Raw genomic sequence first — 19,429 nt, forward strand, 5'->3', positions numbered from 1 at the left:
AATTTGACGCAAACTTGGGATTCCGTTATAATCGGGAAATCCATAAAATCTGAAGATGTATGCGGAAAATCCTCCGAATTTAGTGGTGGAAGTGATTGAACAATCGCTGCCAGGTGAGCATTTAGATGATCGGCAGTTTCTTTGTCCGGCTCATCATAGTCAAAATCCAGTCCAGTCTGCTTTTTACCTGTCATTTGCTTTATCCTTTTGTACCACTGTCAAGGCTTAGAATCTAGCTTTTGTTACAACCGTAACAAGATTTTGTTAGGGATATGACAGATTATGCCAATAAAATGTATTCACATTTAAATAACAAAACTACGTATAAAACGATAACTCACGAGAGGGACATACGTAAGGGGGCATCCGAGCCCGTCCCCCCCAAAAAAAAATCTCGCGATTTTTTTCCATAATTTTCTGATACTTCTCACAGAATAAGGGATAGTGGTTGATTACTAATCTAGACGTAATGTGTTAACCGTTTTTGATGATATTTTGCCCTGTAATTACCCATTGCGTCACCAGTATAGTATTAATCCATTTTTTGTCCAACTTCTCACCGTCTTTCAAGCAATCTGAGCTAACTGTTATTTTTAAGGATCATTTGTTCGTGGGTGGTCCTTCTCTAGGGGATGAAGCGGTCATTCTCGTAATTAAACCCAGGTCGGGTTCAGTTGACAGTCTAAAACTAAGTGTTGCTAAAGATAGGAAGAGTATGAAAACATCGAAAAACATTAGAGTGTTCTCCAGCTGGGGGTAAAAAACGACGAATAAGTGACGTTGACTCAGAAAAAAGTGCCGATAGTGATCAGCTGAACATTGCCGTTGCGACTGAACCTTCGACTTCAGCTTAAGAATCAATACCAAATGCTGAGGCAGTAGCAGACAAACGTGATGAAATAAACATTAAAGTTGAGCTTGACATTGGAAACTTTTCTGAAATAAGAGGTTTGATAGCCGATGAAACGAAGCATAATTTACTGAAAAGACATTTTAAACCAAACAAGGACAATCCTTTTCCAGTTCATGTCACAGGCTCGAAATAAAGGACGCTTCAAGTTGGCTGGATGGATAAGCATCCTTGTCTAGTATTTTCTTCAGTGAAATAAGGGTGTTTCTGCAAATATTGCCAAGAATGTTCACTGTGTCGTCCACTCCCATTCGAGCGAGATCCCTGATATAAAGCACTGTATGAAGGTTACTCGTGAAACAGTTAATTTCAGTGCCAAGCGAAGCATTGTCTTAAAAACCTACACTGAAGTCAATCTGAAAGGAGTGTGCGAAACTCGATGGGTCAAAAGACACGATGGGATACGGATGTCAAAGCAGTTAGTTGTTCCAATCTTTAAGGCCCTAGAAGATACAGAGATAAATTTGGACTCTGTGGCGTCGTCGAAAGCCAGAAGTCTACTCAATAGCATCCTAAGCTTGGACTATATAGTAACCCTTATTGTGACAGATTTTTTTTTTTGGATACGCACTGAATTTGTTTAAGCTGCTGCAGTCAGAAAATATCTCTGCTGCTATGTGCATTCAGTGTGTCGAAAGTGTGACAGAAATATTTCTAAATACATGAAATAAGACTGAGGAGAAGTTCGGTCAGCTGTTTTCGGAAGTCACGTATATACGTCAAGAACTGGAAATCACCGTTGCCATGCCATGAAATAGAAATGTCGTCAACATCCCACATGATATCCTAGCAAAAAAGCACATAGAATTTTACCATCGAGTTTTCCTTTTATCCCATTCATGGACCAACTATATGTCTCAGATTTAACAAGCTCAGAGTCCGCTATGAAGGCTGAACTTCAACTATGGCAGGCTAAGTGGCTGAAAGTAGCTTCCTGTCTTTTTCCAAGGACAGTAGTGCTGAGCCTGGCTGAGTGTGAGCGATGCATATATTGCAACCTCACAATACTTTACCCATCCCCCCCTGATTTGCAAATATATAGCCAAAATTATATACTTCATATCTTAAGAAAACAGCTAGTACTTCATTAATATAGAGAATAATCATAGTTAGAAAATTTTGCATGCAGCTTCGCTATAATTTACCACTTATCCCCCTCCCTCCTTCAGTGCAAATATATAGCCCAAATTATATATTTCTTATCTGTTGACCTAATGAGTCTCAGTTGTTTTAACCCATGCACCTGTGAATTGAATCAACTTTGACGAAATAAAAACTGGAAAAATAAGCTATTGGTGGCAGAATACACTGAAAACATATAATTTGGGCTATATATTTGCACATAATAGGATTAGGGGGAGGGGATAAAGTATAGAGAGGCTGTATCAAAGGTGTGTTAACTATGATTATTCTGCATATTATGAAGTAAGAATTGTTTTCTTAGCCTTTTTACTTTTCTCTTGCTAGTTCTCTTGGCAAATACCTTTACTTTTATGAATACATCATCACTAACAAATACTAAAGTAGGTGAAGCTATTTACTTGATAGCTATTCTTCTTATCGAACATCACTTCTTCCCCCTCTTTTATTTTTATTGTAAGTAACTTACATCGCCTGTACATTAATTCTAAGGTAAATATTTCGCAGTTCATATAATTAACTTACCAATGAAGTGAACATACCACTCGATGCCTTTTTTTATGTTATTTACGAATATAATAATCACTTATGTCACAATTTCAAATTTAAGCACTTTTCGACCAAACCTAACCTAAACCAAACTAATCTAACCTAGCCTAATGTAACTCTAAATAATTTTGGCGCTGAGAAAATGTAGTATTATTTTGTTGAAAACGACCGATAACTCATACTTTAATTGAAAATTCCTCATTTTTAAGAGCTCAAAAAGTGCTTAAATTTGAATTTGCGATAGAAGTGACTATTATGTTCGTAAAGAAGATTAAAAAAGGCATCGACAAGTATGTTCACTTTATTGGTAAGTCAATTATATGAACTGCAAAATATTTACCAATTCTCAAGCACAAAAAGCATGCATATTTGGAAGTTCTTCTTACACTTGGGCTCTTTTGCTAAATTTTATCAATCCTTTCTGTACAAACATTTCAGCTAACAATTATCAACTTAACAAGCAACAAGTAGGGCAAAAAGAATATTTCCTGTGCGCTACCTTATATACTTCATCAATAGATGACAGGCTTCTCGAAAACCCAGTTCCGATAGAAAGTAAAAGCCGGTAGTTTTTCAGTTTTCTATCTCTTTAACGTTTTAATTTTTATATTTGGATTGTTTAGCCTACTCAAGTGACCCTAGTAAGCACCAGCACTATATTAGGTAAGGGTTTGAAGAATCAACAAAGACAGTTTCCTCATGGCTCAGAAACAATGAGACTAGTACCATTAAATTCCTTATTTTAGTATCACTTTAAGATATCCACTGACCAGAACAAAAAATGTAAAAACTACTTTTAATTATTTAAAAATGCTCATTTAGAGTGAGGTTCAACTGTAAGCTACCTAATCTTGAACAAATATATTTGGAATTCTCGTTCCTGGAAATGGTCAACAAGCTTCTAAACTCTAACAAGATAGTCTATATAGGTTTAATTAGTTAAGATTGACAGATCACTGGAAGTACCTAGGCTAGTCAGGATCAGCTGTCAGTTTTCCCTTTGGCCCCAATTTAGCTAGGAAGAAAATGAATATAGCCTATCTTTTCATGGCTTTTTTATAGCCTAGAACAAAAAGGTAAATACCCCTTAATAAGAATATAGCAAACTACACATTGCTTTTAAGTAACAAATGTAAATTTACTTTATTAACTAGAAATGAGACAGAAATATATCACTCCATTCACCACTCATTGTTCTTTTCAAATATAATAATTATTGCTGTCATAATTGTTTGCCCCCTCCTAGGGGGATCAGATATAGCCATTAATGTCAACTCATAACTAGATTTTTGGGAGGAGACAAAATGTATTTCCCAACATTTTTTGGGGGGGGGGGGGATTAAAATTGTCTTTTTTTTTCAATGTAGCCTAAATTAACTAAAAAACTGTTTCATCAAAATAATTTTTTCAAAGAAAAGCAAAAAACTCCACTAAACCAAAAAAGAGCAAAAATAAAATAAAATAATCTGCCATGCATAAAACTACCACAAACCAGTATCAATAAAAAAATGAAACCCAAAACAAACAGAAATTACAATAAATAACCAAGTCAAACTTGAAATAAGCAGAAATTAACATGAGTAGGGCTCAAAACCCCTATGCCTTCCCAGTATCAGAATATATTTTGCACTTTACTGAAAAAATACAAGGGAATTATCAGTTTAATATACATATGCTGATATTTATTCCTTAAAATGTTAATAATATTTGATTTATTAAAGCTATAGAAGTGAAAGCATTTAAAACTAATTTTTTCAGTAAAATGCTTATTATATTCTGTCCTTGGGAAGGTATAGGGGTTGGGATGGGCCCTACTCATGTTAACCTCTGCTTGTTTTGAGTTTAACTTGGTTTAATTTCTGTTTGTTTTGGATTTCATTTATTTATTGATGCTGATCTTTGGTAGTTTTAGGCTTTGTAGACTATTTGATTCTATTTTTGCTTGTTTTTGGTTTAGTGGAGTTCTTTACTTCTCTTTTAAAAACTTATTTTGTGGAGTCAGTTTTTATGGCACTTGGTATTAACCAAGTGACATATAGCAATCACAAATTCTGTTGGTCCTGGTTTTGCTACTTTAGGCACTTCCAGGTAGGCTAGGACAATGAAATTTGGCAGGCGTATCAAGGACCAGACTAGATTGAAATAGTCTTTTTCCCGATTTGACCATCTGGGGGGGGGTAGGGGGCCTGTTAATTAAAAAAAAATAGAAAATTGAAGTTTTTTTTAACTTACACAGGGTTGATCAGATCTTAAGGAAATTTAATGTTTGGAAGGATATCATGTCTCAGAGCTGTTATTTTAAATCCCAACTGGATCTGGTGACATTGGGGGGGGGGAGTTGGGAGAGGGAAACCTAAAATCTTGGAAAACACTTTGAGCAGAGGGATTGGGATGTAACTTGGTGGGAAAAATAAGCACAAGTCCTAGATACATTATTGACATAACCAGAACAGATCTGCTCTCTTTGGGGTAGTTGGGGGGGGGGGTTTATTCTGAAAAATTAGAAAAAATGATGTATTTTTAACTTACAAATGGGTGATTGGATCTCAATGAAATTTGATATTTAGAAGGATATTGTGTCTCAGAGCTCTTATTTCAAAGCCCTACTGGATCTGGTGACATTGGGGGGAGATTTGAGAGGGGGAAACCTAAAACTTGGAAAACACTTAGAGTGGAGGGATCAAGATGAAACTTGGTGGGAAAAATAAGCACAAGTCCTAGATACATGATTGACATAACCGGAACAGATCCGCTCTCTTTGGGGTAGTCGGGGGGATGAATTCTGAAAAATTAGAAAAAATGAGGTATTTTTAACTTATGAATGGGTGATTGGATCTCAATGAAATTTGATATTTAGAAGGATATCGTGCCTCAGAGCTCTTATTTTAAATCCCAACCAGATCTAGTGACATTGGGGGGGAGTTGGGAGAGGGAAACCTGAAACTTGGAAAACACTTATAGTGGAGGGATTGGGATGAAACTTGGTGGGAAAAATAATCACGAGTCCTAGATACATGATTGACATAACCAGAACAGATCTGCTCTCTTTGGGGTAGTTGGGGGGGGGGGTTAATTCTGAAAAATTAGAAAAAATGAACTTATGAACAGGTGATTGGATCTCAATGAAATTTGTTATTTAGAAGGATATCGTCTCTCAAAGTTCTTATTTTAAATCCCGACTGGATCTGGTGACATTGGCGGGAGTTTGAGGTGGGGGAACCTAAAATCATGGAAAACGCTTAGATTGGAGGGATGGGGATGAAACTTGGTGGAAAAAATTAGCAGAAGTCTTAGATATGTAATTTACATAATTGGAATGGATCTGCTCTATTGGGGGGGGGGGGGGTAATTCTGAAAAATTAGAAAAAAATGATGTATTTTTAAATTACAAAGGAGCAATTGGATCTTCATGAAACTTCATATTTAGAAGGACCTCGTAACTCAGATTTCTTATTTTAAATCTCAGCTGGATCAAGCATAATTGGGGATGGGGGCAGTTGGGGGGGGACTGGAAATCTTAGAAAATAGTTAAAGCAGTGAGATCAGGATGAAACTGGATGGGAAGTATAAAAACCTGTCTAAGATACATGACTGACATAACCGGACCAGATCTTCTCTCTTTGGTGGAGTTGGGAGGGGGTAATTTTGAAAATTGAGGTATTTGTAACTTGTGAAAGGGTGACCAGATCTTGATGAAATTTTATATTTAGAAGGATCTTGTGCTTTAAAGCTCTAATTTTAAATTCAGACCAGATCCTGTGACATTGGAGGGGAGGTTGAGGGGAAAACCAGAATTCTTGGAAAATGTGAAAATTGGGGTATTTTTATCTTAGGAATAGGTGATTGGACTAATGAAATTTGATATTTAGAAGGAATTCATGTCTCAAAGCTCTTATTTCAAATCCTGACCAGATCTTTTGACATTGGGGGGAGTTGGAGGGGGAAATCTTGGAAAACACTTGGAGTGGAGGAATTGGGATGAAGCTTGGTGGATAGAATAAGCAAATGTTCTTGATACGTGATTGACGTAACCGTACTGGATTCGCTCTCTTTGGGGGAGTTGGGGTGGGGGGGGAGGGGTTCAGTGATTTGGTGAGTTTAGTGCTCCTGGACATGCTAGGACAATGAAAATTGGTAGGCGTGTCAGGGAGCTGCACAAATTGACTTGATAAAGTCGTTTTCCCAGATTCGACCATCTAGGGGGCTAAAATGAGAGGAAAAATTAGAAAAAATTAGGTATTTATAACTTAAGAGTAGGTGATTGGATCTTAATGAATCTTGATATTTAGAAGGACATCATGACTCAGAGCTCTTATTTTAAATCCTGACCGGCATTAAGCCTCTTATTTTCCTCTTTAAATCAATCTAATCATTCATAGAATTTTGTTAGAGCTCATACCATATGATCTCTTGGCTCTTAGCTCTTCTTGCCTTGTCACAAGTGCCATATGAGCTCTTAGCTCTTGTTTTAGTTAATTTCTGTGTGTTCTATTCACACAGTATTTTCAGGGAAAAAGAAAATAATAGTTTAAATGTTTTTAGTTTTTCTTTAAGAATTTATAGTATGGTCTGCTATTTTTAAACTGAAGAAACTTTTTTTTACAATTTTCAACAACATTCATCCTTTTAAAAATCTGGAGACAAATAGTAGTGTTTAATTTAGTTTTATACCTCCTCTAGTTGTCCTACAAAAAAAAAACTTAATACAATTGCAAAAAATATATTTATGATCTTTGACAGCCTGGATACACTTAAATTCTTTTGATTTAGTTAAATGTTAAGACCAGAAGTAGCCTCAAAAGTTTCCATATAACACCCTCAGCCATTCTTGGGATATTCCTCAGATATCTTATTTACAATGAGCATACACACAGTGCTTTTTGATTTAATCTTAAGGGAACATTTAGTTTTTAAACATAATGAGCAAATTGTATAACTGTGGGGAGTTGACTTACAAATTAGTTGTAGAAATATAATTTCAAGCCTGTTCAGCTATACTGAACAAAATGCATATCTTAAATTTTGATTGGAAGTGTTAGAAAAATTATGAGCTAAAGAGGAGGGCTCATTACCCTCCTATCACTTTTGACTCTTAAAAAGGATACTAGAATTTTGAATTTCCAATCAAATTAGCTCCTTTTAAATATTATTGATATTACCAGCTATGATAGAGCAGCCCTGCCTATGATATTACTTATATGTCCTTTAAAACTTGTATTTGTATAGTTTTTTTGTATAATTGAAACTCTCCCTAAACATTTCAAATTAATGCCCTTTTTGTCATTAGTTACAGTAACTGTAGAAGTAGTATCAGAAGTATACATATAGTGTCTTCTGGCTAGTTCAAAATCCATCACAACCTACCCTGAGAGGTCTAACTTAATAATGTTAGCCATTAATGTGATATTGCTTTGTCACTCTATTGACAATCTACATGATCATGGTTTGTTTTGGTTTATGCAGCATCACCCTACATATTCCTTGAAACCTTCACCTTAATACCCTTTGCCTGTGTAGTAGCAGTAGTATTATTAGTAGGAGTATACACATAGCACCTTTTTTTCAACATCCCCTTCAATGTGCAATGAAAATTTTAACTTAACACCATCAACCATTCCCAAAGCATTGCTCCTATGTTTTCTTGACAACCTATATGGGCATAGTGTGTTTTGATTTATTTCAATACAGTTACAATATTCTCCAAAATTCTCACCTTAATATCATCAGGTTTATTAGCAGTAGTAGTGGAACCAGTTGTTATAGTAGTAGCAGTAGGAATAGAGATAATAGTAGTAGTCTTGGCTTTAGTAGCAGTAGTAGTAGTAGTAGCGGTAATAGTATTTGTAGGAGCAGAAGCAGTAGTATTATGATACAAATATTATCTTTTGGTTAGCTCAACATCCCCCACAACAAGCATCATACATTTAATTTCACACACAAAACTGATCCTGTCATATTGATGATATGCCCTTTTGACAACCTGCATATGGATGGCAGGTTGTCATCCATACAACAGAAATTTTCAGAAATCTATATATATATAAATAAGTTGTCTGTGTGTGTGTGTCGACTGACGTCATGTTTGTCGACTGACGAAATTAAAGACCGGGACATCGGGACACAAATGACGACCGGGACACCGGGACATAGGGAATATAAATGACGACCGGGACACTCAAAGAGAAAGCGACTGGGACACAAGGAATGTTCGATTAGCAATCACCATCAACAAAGCGCCGGGAGACAAATGACGACCGGGACACAGGGAATATAAATGACGACCAGGACACACAAATGACGACCGGGACACAGGGAAACAACAACAACGGGGACGCCGGGGGGCACAGGGGGATATATAAATGACGACGGGGACACAGGGAATGTTCGATTGGCAATCACCATCAACAAAGCTCAAGGGCAATCATTAGAATAATGAGGTATAGATCTGAATACAGATTGTTTTACCCATGGAAAATTATATGTTGCATGTTCAAGAGTCGGTAAACCTGACAATCTATTTATATGCACAGACAATCGGACAGCCAAGAATGTTGTATATTCGCAAGTTTTACATAGTTAAATATATATATATATATATATATATATATATATATATATATATATATATATATATATATATATATATATATATATATATATATATATATATATATATATATATATATATATATATTACAGGTGGGACACAGGGACACAATAGGGAATATAAATGACGACCAGGACACTCAAAGAGAAAGCGACCGGAACACAAGGAATGTTCGATTAGCAATCAGGGACACAAGGAAACAACAACAACGGGGACGCCGGGGAGCACAGGGGGATATATAAATGACGACGGGGACACAGGGAATGTTCGATTGGTAATCACCATCAACAAAGCTCAAGGGCAATCATTAGAATAATGAGGTATAGATCTGAATACAGATTGTTTTACCCATGGAAAATTATATGTTGCATGTTCAAGAGTCGGTAAACCTGACAATCTATTTATATGCACAGACAATCGGACAGCCAAGAATGTTGTATATTCGCAAGTTTTACATAGTTAAATATATATATATATATATATATATATATATATATATATATATATATATATATATATATATATATATATATATATATATATACAGGTGGGACACAGGGACACAATAGGGAATATAAATGACGACCAGGACACTCAAAGAGAAAGCGACCGGGACACAAGGAATGTTCGATTAGCAATCAGGGACACAGGGAAACAACAACAACGGGGACGCCGGGGGGCACAGGGGGATATATAAATGACGACGGGGACACAGGAAATGTTTGATTAGCAATCACCATCAACAAAGCTCAAGGGCAATCTTTAGAATAATAAGGTATAGATCTGAATACAGATTGTTTTTCCCATGGACAATTATATGTTGCATGTTCAAGAGTCGGTAAACCTGACAATCTATTTATATGCTCAGACAATGGGACAGCCAAGAATGTTGTATATTCGCAAGTTTTACGTAGTTAAAAATATATTTATATCTATCTATATTCACAGGTGGGACACAGGGACACAACTACAATGGCGCGTAACCAATATGGCGCGTAACGACTTACGCGCGCGGGGGGGGGGGCTTGGGGGGGCGCGAAGTGCCACCCCAACAGCTAGTATTCTCTAAAAATTTCACCTTCATACCCTTAGGTATAGTAGTAATAGTTATCACAACAGTTATATTACTACTCAGCTTAATACTATTAGCCATTGGTATAACCTTGTAAATGCTATTTGATAATCTAAATGACAGTGTTGTATTAGGGGAAGCAGTAGTAGAAGCAGTATGATTAGCAGTAGTAGCATGAGCATAATGCCTTTTGGTCAGTTGAACTTTGCTTTCATGATCCCCCAGAAGTTTCACCTTGACATGTTAAGTTGTTCCAAAAATATTGTTGATGTGCACTTTTGATACCCTATTCACCTTAATACTCTTAGCTTTACAAGTTGTTGCAACTGAAGTACTAGTTTAGTAGCAGTAGTAGCAAAAATAGCATTGGTATTAGTGTTAGTAATGAAACGCATATATTACCTTTTTGTCAATTGATCTTCCCCTTTAAGTATTCTCCAAAAGTTCCAACTTAATGCCTAGATGAAATCTTGAAATAGGCCCTTATGACAATCTGCATGTGAATAATGTGTTTTGATTTGGTTCAAGTTCTTCCTCAATATTCTGTCAAATTTTCACCTTCATATGTGTAGCCTTAATGGTGCTAGTATCATAGTAGTAGTGGTAGTAACAGGAACAGTAGTAGCAGCATGATTAACAGCAGTAGTAGCCGGTACATTTTACCTTTTGGTCAACTGAACATCCCACTCATGATGCCCCTGAAGTTTCTTCTTGATATAATAAGCTTTTTCAAAAATGTGGCTCATACATCTGCATCAGAATTCTTTATACACTCAACTTTCCCCTCAACCTTTCCCAGATATTTTTTTCAATATCTTCAGCCTTAGTAGTACTCACTACAGAAGTAGTAGTTTTAGTAATAGTAGTGGTAGTAGTAATAGTACTTGTGGTAACAATAGAGGCAGCAGTAGTTTTAGTAGCAGTAACATGCAAAAATTGCCTTTTTGGTCAATTGATCATCTCCTTTATCATTTCCTGAAAATTACACATTAATATACTCAGTCATTCCTGAGTTAGTCATCCCTTTTGACAACCCATATACACATAACTTGTTTTGATTTAGTTCAACACTTGCCTCAACATTCCTTGAAAGTCACATCTTAATTTTTTTTTTAAGGAAAGTAGAAGTAAAACATATATACCTTTTATCAATAGCGTATACTATGTGTAAACCGTGAACAAATTGCATAACTTATAGCCTTTGCCCTGAGACCTCCGGGGGTCTGAGGGGTTGTGTCAACCCTGGAGGCATTGTTATATGTTTTATGGACTATTTTAGACAATATTCACCATTGCACAATTTCAATCAGATGCATTTGGTGAAAGAAGGCTAGTTGGAGGAGGGGGCTAGTTCACTTCCATCACTTTTGACTCTTAAAAGGCAACTATAACTTCAGGTTTCAACCAAATGAGCCACCTCTAAAGTTTATACAACCACCCATCTTATAAGAACCTTAAATGCCCCAGGGACGATTTCAATAGGATTCATCTTGGGGAAACATTACATGTGTGTGTCTGGGGGGGGGGTTGCCGTTCCCTGATCATATTGACTCTTAAGAGTGGCACTAGAGCTTCTAATTACCAATCCAGTGAGTCCCCTCTAAAACATCCACGACCACCCTTTCCATAAGAGCCTTATATGCCCCCAGGGCATAACTTTCGACCCTTGTCCTGAGAGCTGTGGGGGAGGGGGGGGGGGTTATTTTCCTCACAGACACAATTTCCTAACCCTTTGACTACGATGAAAAAAATTGCTATCTCCAAACTTTGATTGGAGGTGTTAAGCGAAATGATGAGCGTGGAGGGGGTGTGTGTGTGTGCTGGTTTCTCTCAAATCACGTTGACTCTGAAAACGGGTACTATAGCTTCCAATTTCAAATCAAATGAGCAACATCTGAAATTTATACGACCACCCATTCCATAAAAACCTTATATGCTCTTGTGGCATATCTTACAACCCTATCCCAAGGGCACTAGGGGGTTATGTCAAGCCTAGAGGCATTATTGTATGTTCTTTGGACCATTTTGAACAAATTGTTATTTCATAATTTCAATCAGATGCGTTTGGTGAAAAGAGGGGTTGTCGCGCAGGGGAGGGGGTTAAATGCCCTCCATCACTTTTGACTTAAAAGAGGACTAGAGCTTGAAATTTTCAACCAATTGGGCCTCTTTTAAATTTAAACAACCATCCCTTCAATTAAAACCTTAAATGCCTCCACAGCATAACCCACCAAATGAGCCTCCTCTAAAGTTTATACAACCATGGTTGTGTAAACATAAAGTTTATACAACCATCTCAAAATTTCAACTAGATACATTTTGGGAAAATATGACGTGTGTGTGTGTGTGGGGGGGGGGGGTATTTTCCCTTTGATCACTTTGACTCTTAAAATCGGCACTAGAACTTCTGATTACCAATCCAATTAGCCCCCTCCTAAGTTTATACAACCAGGCTTTATATAAAAACCTTTTATGCTCCCAGGGCATAACTTACATCCCTTGGCCTGAGGGCTGTAGGGGGGGGGGGTGATGGTTGTCATCGTCAAAGGCATAATTTCTGTACCTTTCAATTACGTTCAACAAAATGACTGTCTCAAAATTTTTATTGGAAGTGTTTTGGGAATTGCCTCAGATAAATTTTGACTATTAAAAAGGGCACTAGTCCTCTCAATTTTCAGTCGAATGAGCCTTTTTTGAAATTTCTACAACAACGTTTTCTGTAAAAAAAACCTTATATGCCCCTGGGGCATAACTTAAAACCCTTAACCTGGTGGCTGTGGGGGGGGGGGGGGTTTGTCAAACTCAAAGACATTGGACCTTTCAGTTACATTTAACAAAATGGTTATCTCAAAATTTTGTTCAGGAGAGTTTAGGGGAATGGTGGGTGTGGGAGGGGGGTTAGTTATCCTCCAATCACTTTTGACTATTAAAAAGGGAACTAGCCCTCTCTTTTTCCAATCGAATGACCCCTTTTCAAAGTTTCTACGATAACTTCTTCTATAAGAAGCACCCTGGTCTAAAACAAACCAAAAAAAGATAATAAATAGTGGCAACATTGTTCTTTACTTGGGCAGCGTTTTCGTGCTGCCAAAGGCATTTTCACAGAAAATGCCTCCAAAGAAGTATTTTCAAAATCTAATAGGGGGGCTCAGGTCCTCTGACCTCCACCCATTGACACCACTGTTTATTGCCCAGGACTGTGTGCAAAAGCTTGCTGATGTCGTTTTTTTTCCCAAACCAGCCTTGTTTTGTGTGTGTAAACTTAGTTTTGGTGCAAACTCAAGGGAGTGTTTTTCAGTCAAGATATCAAGCCTCCAGATGCAATCTACCAGACGGATAGTCAAGCTCTTGCAACAGAGGGGAGTAGCAATATAGTGTAGTAGCATACTACGACTGCCCTAGATCCTTAAGGTCCAAACCGGTGGTGCTGATTTCTGTTTCATGGTCCTTTAGCCAAGAAGTGCAATGGGGGGCTGAGGGCCAGCCATTCTGTGCTTTTGCACACCCTTCCTGCTTACCTTCCCAGATTTCTCATGGTGACCATTTAGAGCTGGGTCGACTGTGGCTAAGCTTATAGAGTCACGCCACATACCCCCTTCCCAAACTACATATCTGGCTACGCTAGGGATTGAACCTTTGCCCCTTGGACAAAGAATTTTCAAACCACCACGCCAACCACTTAGCCAGGACGGCAGTAGCAGTAGTACAGTTATAGGATAGAAACTCACAATTGTCCACATTTAGGTAAATACTAATATCAGGAAAAAGAGAAGTAAAAACGATAGCAAGTTTTTGGGAAAGACTATCCTTGGAATGGCTAATCAAAATCAGGCAATCAGCATACGCATGTTGAAAAAAAAATCTGCAAAACCAGAAAGGCATATGTCTGAGGTCTTAGCCAGAACAGTAGTAATTGAAATTTCAAAAATTGTAGGAGGTAAAACTCCTCCTTGCATTGTTCCTTATTGCACCTTTATAATAGTACCTAGTGTATTATTATTAAGTTAAAAAAGAGTTTGAATACCAAAGTCTCAGAAGCTTTATAACTGAAACACCAACCCTAGAACTACAAAGAAAATAAGAAACTGACAGTGGACCACACCGTCAAAAATTTTGGTACAAATATATATAATATTTGCCAGATTTTAGCCAGAACAGTAGTAATGGAAATTTCAAAAAGTTTAGAGGTAAAACTCCTCCTTGCACTGTTCCTTATTGCACCTTTATACTAAGTTATTACTATTATTATTATTAAGTTAAAAAAAGAGTTTGAATACCAAAGTTTCAGAAGCTTTATAAATGGAACACCAACCCCAGAAATACAAAGAAAAAAAAAGAAGCTGACAGTGGACCACACTACTAAACTCTTTGGTACAAATATAAATACCATTTGCCTTGGAAGAATTATCAAGAAATCACTATATTACTTGCTTTGATTTTCTTGTGGTTCTTGTGTTCATGCGCCGAGTAAAGGTTCTTACTGAACAGCAAAAGAATGGATAACTTGGAGCAAAAACTACAAGTGACATCTAACATCTATGTGATTTATGTAAGGATTTAATATGAAAGAATCTGGTAAGCTATAATAGATGAATCTCCTAGGGTCGGTTTGGTGCCGTTACTGAAATAAAATCCCTGATTTTGTATCAGAGCAATTTAATATTAACAAATAGCAAGAAAGTTAGACTATGCTGCTTTGTTGGTAGAATCCAAGAACTTACTTTCCATCATAGTTCAGAAAAGTTTTGCTAAGTAATTGGCAAAGTTGCACGTGACTGTGAAAAATACAGGAATCAAACCTACTGTGAAACAGTCCTCTTTTTCTTATTTCCCAGGTTTAAGGTGCTATATACCTCCAACTCAGAGATGTTTATAGCTCTTTTGCCTCTATGAATTTGGAGTTATATGATGCTTGACAGGTTTTCAGTCCTTTCAGGTTTTCCCTTCTGCTGGTGGTAGAACTGAAAAAAAAGAAGAAAATCCTGTGAAACAAAAACAATAATTGTATTTGAAAAGGCTTTGGTTAACGGAATGGTATATTTAACTTTCAGCTAGCAAATTAATCAAACATTTTATAAATTTTTCTCTACCTTTCTAAATGTCACTGATAGTTAATTTAGTGAAAGAAATTGTTTCTCACGAGAGAATTTTCCAGAACTTGATCTACCGGACAAATGAGGCCCAGTGAGGACAAATGAGGAAAGTGTTTAAAGTCTCATACCTTCATTAAATCCTGATTTGTGAGGTTTTAAAAAATTTTATACGGCTTAAAATCCTGCTCAAATCACTTAAATTGTGCTCTTAAGCCATATAGTAAGTTAAAACAAAATTAAAATTAAGGAAAAAACCTGTGTTTATCAATGCAAAACAAGTCTTGTATGCCATCTTTTGAGCCTTAGAAACCTGTAAGGGATAGATATATGAGCTTTAAAATATCTTACCAAGCATGGCCTAGGCTCTGAATTCATTCTTCGAGGTTTCATTCACTAGTTTAATTACTTTTCAAAATAGAAACAAGTCCATTTTCTCTATAATTAGGCTCTAAACATGAACTGTTACAATAGTTACAGTTAATTATGAAATTAATTATCTGGAAACTCAACGAGAGTTAAAATATTCTGGCTTTGAAAGGCACCCTTTATGCATCTGCCCTCTCCCCGTCGATTTAAATATAATAATATTGTAAGGCTAGTCAAGTATTACAAATAAGACTGTTTCCACCCTTATTGATGATGTACCAAACAGTTCACGGAAAATGGTGGACATACACAGTGACTTCTGATTTACTCAGCTACACATATTTTTTCCAGATTATATCGTTAGTAAAATTTTGATATCTTGGCCTGGTGAAAGATTTTTAAAAATACTTTGCTGATAAGACGACCTAGACCAAGCTGGACCGTCTTTTCTGCTATTCAACAAAGAATAACAGTTGCTATAACATGAACGAAAATAGCAACATAAAACCCTGAAACCAGCGGAACTCATTCGTATATATATATTCAATAAATATTATGCCCATTGCAGGGTTTATTGTTGTTCTTTACTTTCATGTGATAATAACATGTAGATTATGCTTAAATTATACATTATATAACTGATAAATTACACTTTAAGAAAATAACACATAAACATCATGATTTGGATCAAGGGAATTTTTGAATTTATTTCGTCTTTGAATAACAGAGGTAAGGGGATCTGTAGCTCCATATTTTGAGGTTACTCTTGAATTTCTGGTTCAAAGTGAGATATTAAGAAGGTAATTGCAATATTTATGGTAATAAAAACAGACAGCTCTTTTATTCCTTCCGACAGGATTGGCCAAAAGGGAGATAACGACGCATTATGTCTTATAACAAACACATTATAGAGGCGCGCAAGTAAAAAACGGTTAAACAATAATGTACTACCAATAAGGAGTCCATAGGTACGGCAAGATTTCTCAGAAGAATGCAGAATAAGAGCCAAACGAGTCAATTTAAGATTTGACCCAATTGGTAGGCCAAGCTAAGTAATAGTGCTAGAAATGGTACAAACCTGATTACTGAGCTGAACAGAAACGGTCGAGAGCTGTTTAGAACAGGGGTCAAACACAGGCATTTCACTTTTGCTCTCAATAAACGAAAGGCCAATCTTATTATGCACGCCAGTCGAGAAATTTTTTCTCAACTCGGGAGAATGACTTGCTGGGACTCAGGATAAAGAAGCATAATTTTCATAACGTAACATTAATTCTACAAAACATCCAACTCTGTAATACTGCGTGCTGTGGCTCATCAACACTATTATTATATAAAAGAGGTGGGGTTAATAGCTTTACAAACTGGAGGGGATAGGAGGAGGGGAGCTAAACCTTTACAAACAGGAATCAATAATACAGGCCTAATAGTCGGAGTAGATGACCCGCGGAATTTTATCTTTATTTTCAACTTATAGTAGAGATCTCTAAGCATTACAACAATTGACCTAGACAGACAACGCTGAAGAGTGCTTAAGAGAAGCTGCGCGTGTATTCTATAGTCAAAAGCTCACCTAACCTCATGTATTTTTCCCTATTTTCATTTCAATCAGTCAGCAGGTGTGCAAGGAGACCATGTACGTGCTCTCTACCTAGGCCCACTTTAAAGCCAAACTGCCTATCAGGACATACACCTATCAGTAATAGGACAGCATGGGGTACATTGTTCTGGCTTTTTGTCTTTTTTAGAACCGGGGTAACTATACCTATTGAAAATATATCAGCCACTGATCCAGAACAAAAAAAGATTATCTGATAAGATGCAAGATGTTCAGTGAGCTTAACACTACCAAAGAACAAATCTATATCGCAGACTTCATCAACACCTCTTGAATATTTTTCTTTAGCTTCTTTATAATTCTTTTTTGACCATTGTCACTGACACTAAGAAACGAATAAAATGGTCCGAACGCTCGAATGCAGCATCGAGCTCTGACTCATACTGTTTTGGAGTGACTGGTCTGGTGGTGAAAACTCAGATTTATAATAGGAGATCTATTCAGCCTCATTTGGGCACTTAGAGTATCAGAACGGTCACACGATTTCTTACTCTTTATCAGCCTCCCCACCGAACTGGGATTTGAACAAACTAATTCACTGTTTTGAATCTACAAAAGCATTGTTTCTCTTGGCATGGGGCATGGACAGAACCGTTTAATTTGGATGTGTTAAGAATTGATAAGTGGTCAGATATGTTAATGTCGGTCATCACTTTAATGATTGCTTGAGCGGTGGTTTGTATGGAAATCAGGAAAAAGTCCTAATAGGAAGTTGTCCTCAAGTTGTGAATGTACATGAAGTCGGTATCATTTTTTTTACATACCCTAGATCCTTACACGGAGACAAAAATGTCTGAGATCGAGGGCTAGATTGATTGTTGAGATTATAGTTAAGATTTCCTCCTAGAATTACGGTGCATCCAGAGCCGAGAGTGCCTGAGACGGATTTGACGAAGAAGATGGATTGAGACGGATCAGCAATGAAGAAGTCCTTGGAGGCGTACACCAAAGGCATGAGATCAGCTCTTACTAAAACTGCAATGCCACCAAATGGCCGGCCTCTTCCACTACTAATCGCTGGACATACAAAAAGTTAATTCCAATCATTCAGTTCAAGTAGACCAAGCGCCTCTTTCGAAAGAAAATGTTCGTCTAAGCAAATGATGTCACAACTATGCGAGAATTCTTCTAGAAAAGGTCGCTTAGTTAAAACACTGCCATTAATTTTCCATACAAGAATTTTGATTATATAATCAGTCCTTTAATTATAGCCTGTGCGACTGGACACTTAAACTTGTATGAAGGGTGGTCAACTGAGCTACATAGACTGCATTGGAGTATCTAAACGGACTACCCTCAGCTTTTGGATGATTATTGGGACATCTTGCACATTTGGGAGGATTCTTACGCAGCTTCCCGGCATCACCGTATTGCTGGTAATCATAACATTGAATTGATAGAAACTTGAACTTGCCAATAGGTAGGTGCTAATCACCAACAAACAAACTTTCACGGCAGGTTTATTCAAGATATGCCTTTTCAGCAAATTTGAGTTGAAAGGAGTGTGTTCTACCCAGCTGCTTAGCTTCAGAGAAGTTTGCTACTAACTGAATAATGTCATCAGATGTAAAGTTTTCAAGTTCTGATGAACGATTCTAAAGTATGTCGGGCTTTTCACTTTGGCTTCCCAAGATTAGTCATGATTGTTGAGCGCGTATGCTACTAACTGAGCAGCATCCTTGTCAGACAAAATAAGTCGCCAAACATCCTTACGGGGATTTAATTTAGTTATACGTTCATTACTTTTGCCTCAAATTTTACTAAGAAAGTCTTTTCGCGGTACGGGATCGTCAAGATCTTTAGATGGGTTCTTCAAGACTATTGTATAAATTATTAAAATTTAGGCATAACTCATTGACTTTTCAAGTAATTGTAGCAGTTGTTTCACCAGGCACTGCTGTAGTGTCTTTCACAGGCAGCTCACCGGGTTCAAAAATTACAAAATGGGATAGGACAACTTTGCATTCTTCACAGAGATCAAGATTTCTAGTCATATCTCCAAAATTATCACCCATTTTCTGTCTATGTGCAGCACGTGTAGAAACGGCAGCTTCAGTCCACAACCAGAGAGAAG

At 36.9% G+C, this 19,429-nt stretch overlaps 1 protein-coding gene across 1 annotated transcript in view; it reads left to right on the forward strand.

Moving 5' to 3' along the window:
* Positions 1-3,163: 3,163 nt before the first annotated feature.
* LOC136026977 (protein-serine O-palmitoleoyltransferase porcupine-like) overlaps positions 3,164-19,429 on the forward strand; it is a 252,823-nt gene continuing 236,557 nt past the window's right edge. The window contains exon 1 of the mRNA XM_065703851.1: positions 3,164-3,262. The gene's annotated coding sequence lies outside the window, so the exon portion shown is untranslated. The remainder of the gene's footprint in view (positions 3,263-19,429) is intronic.

Source organism: Artemia franciscana, chromosome 1, assembly GCF_032884065.1.
Source record: "Artemia franciscana chromosome 1, ASM3288406v1, whole genome shotgun sequence".
In the NCBI taxonomy this organism is placed as follows: domain Eukaryota; kingdom Metazoa; phylum Arthropoda; class Branchiopoda; order Anostraca; family Artemiidae; genus Artemia; species Artemia franciscana.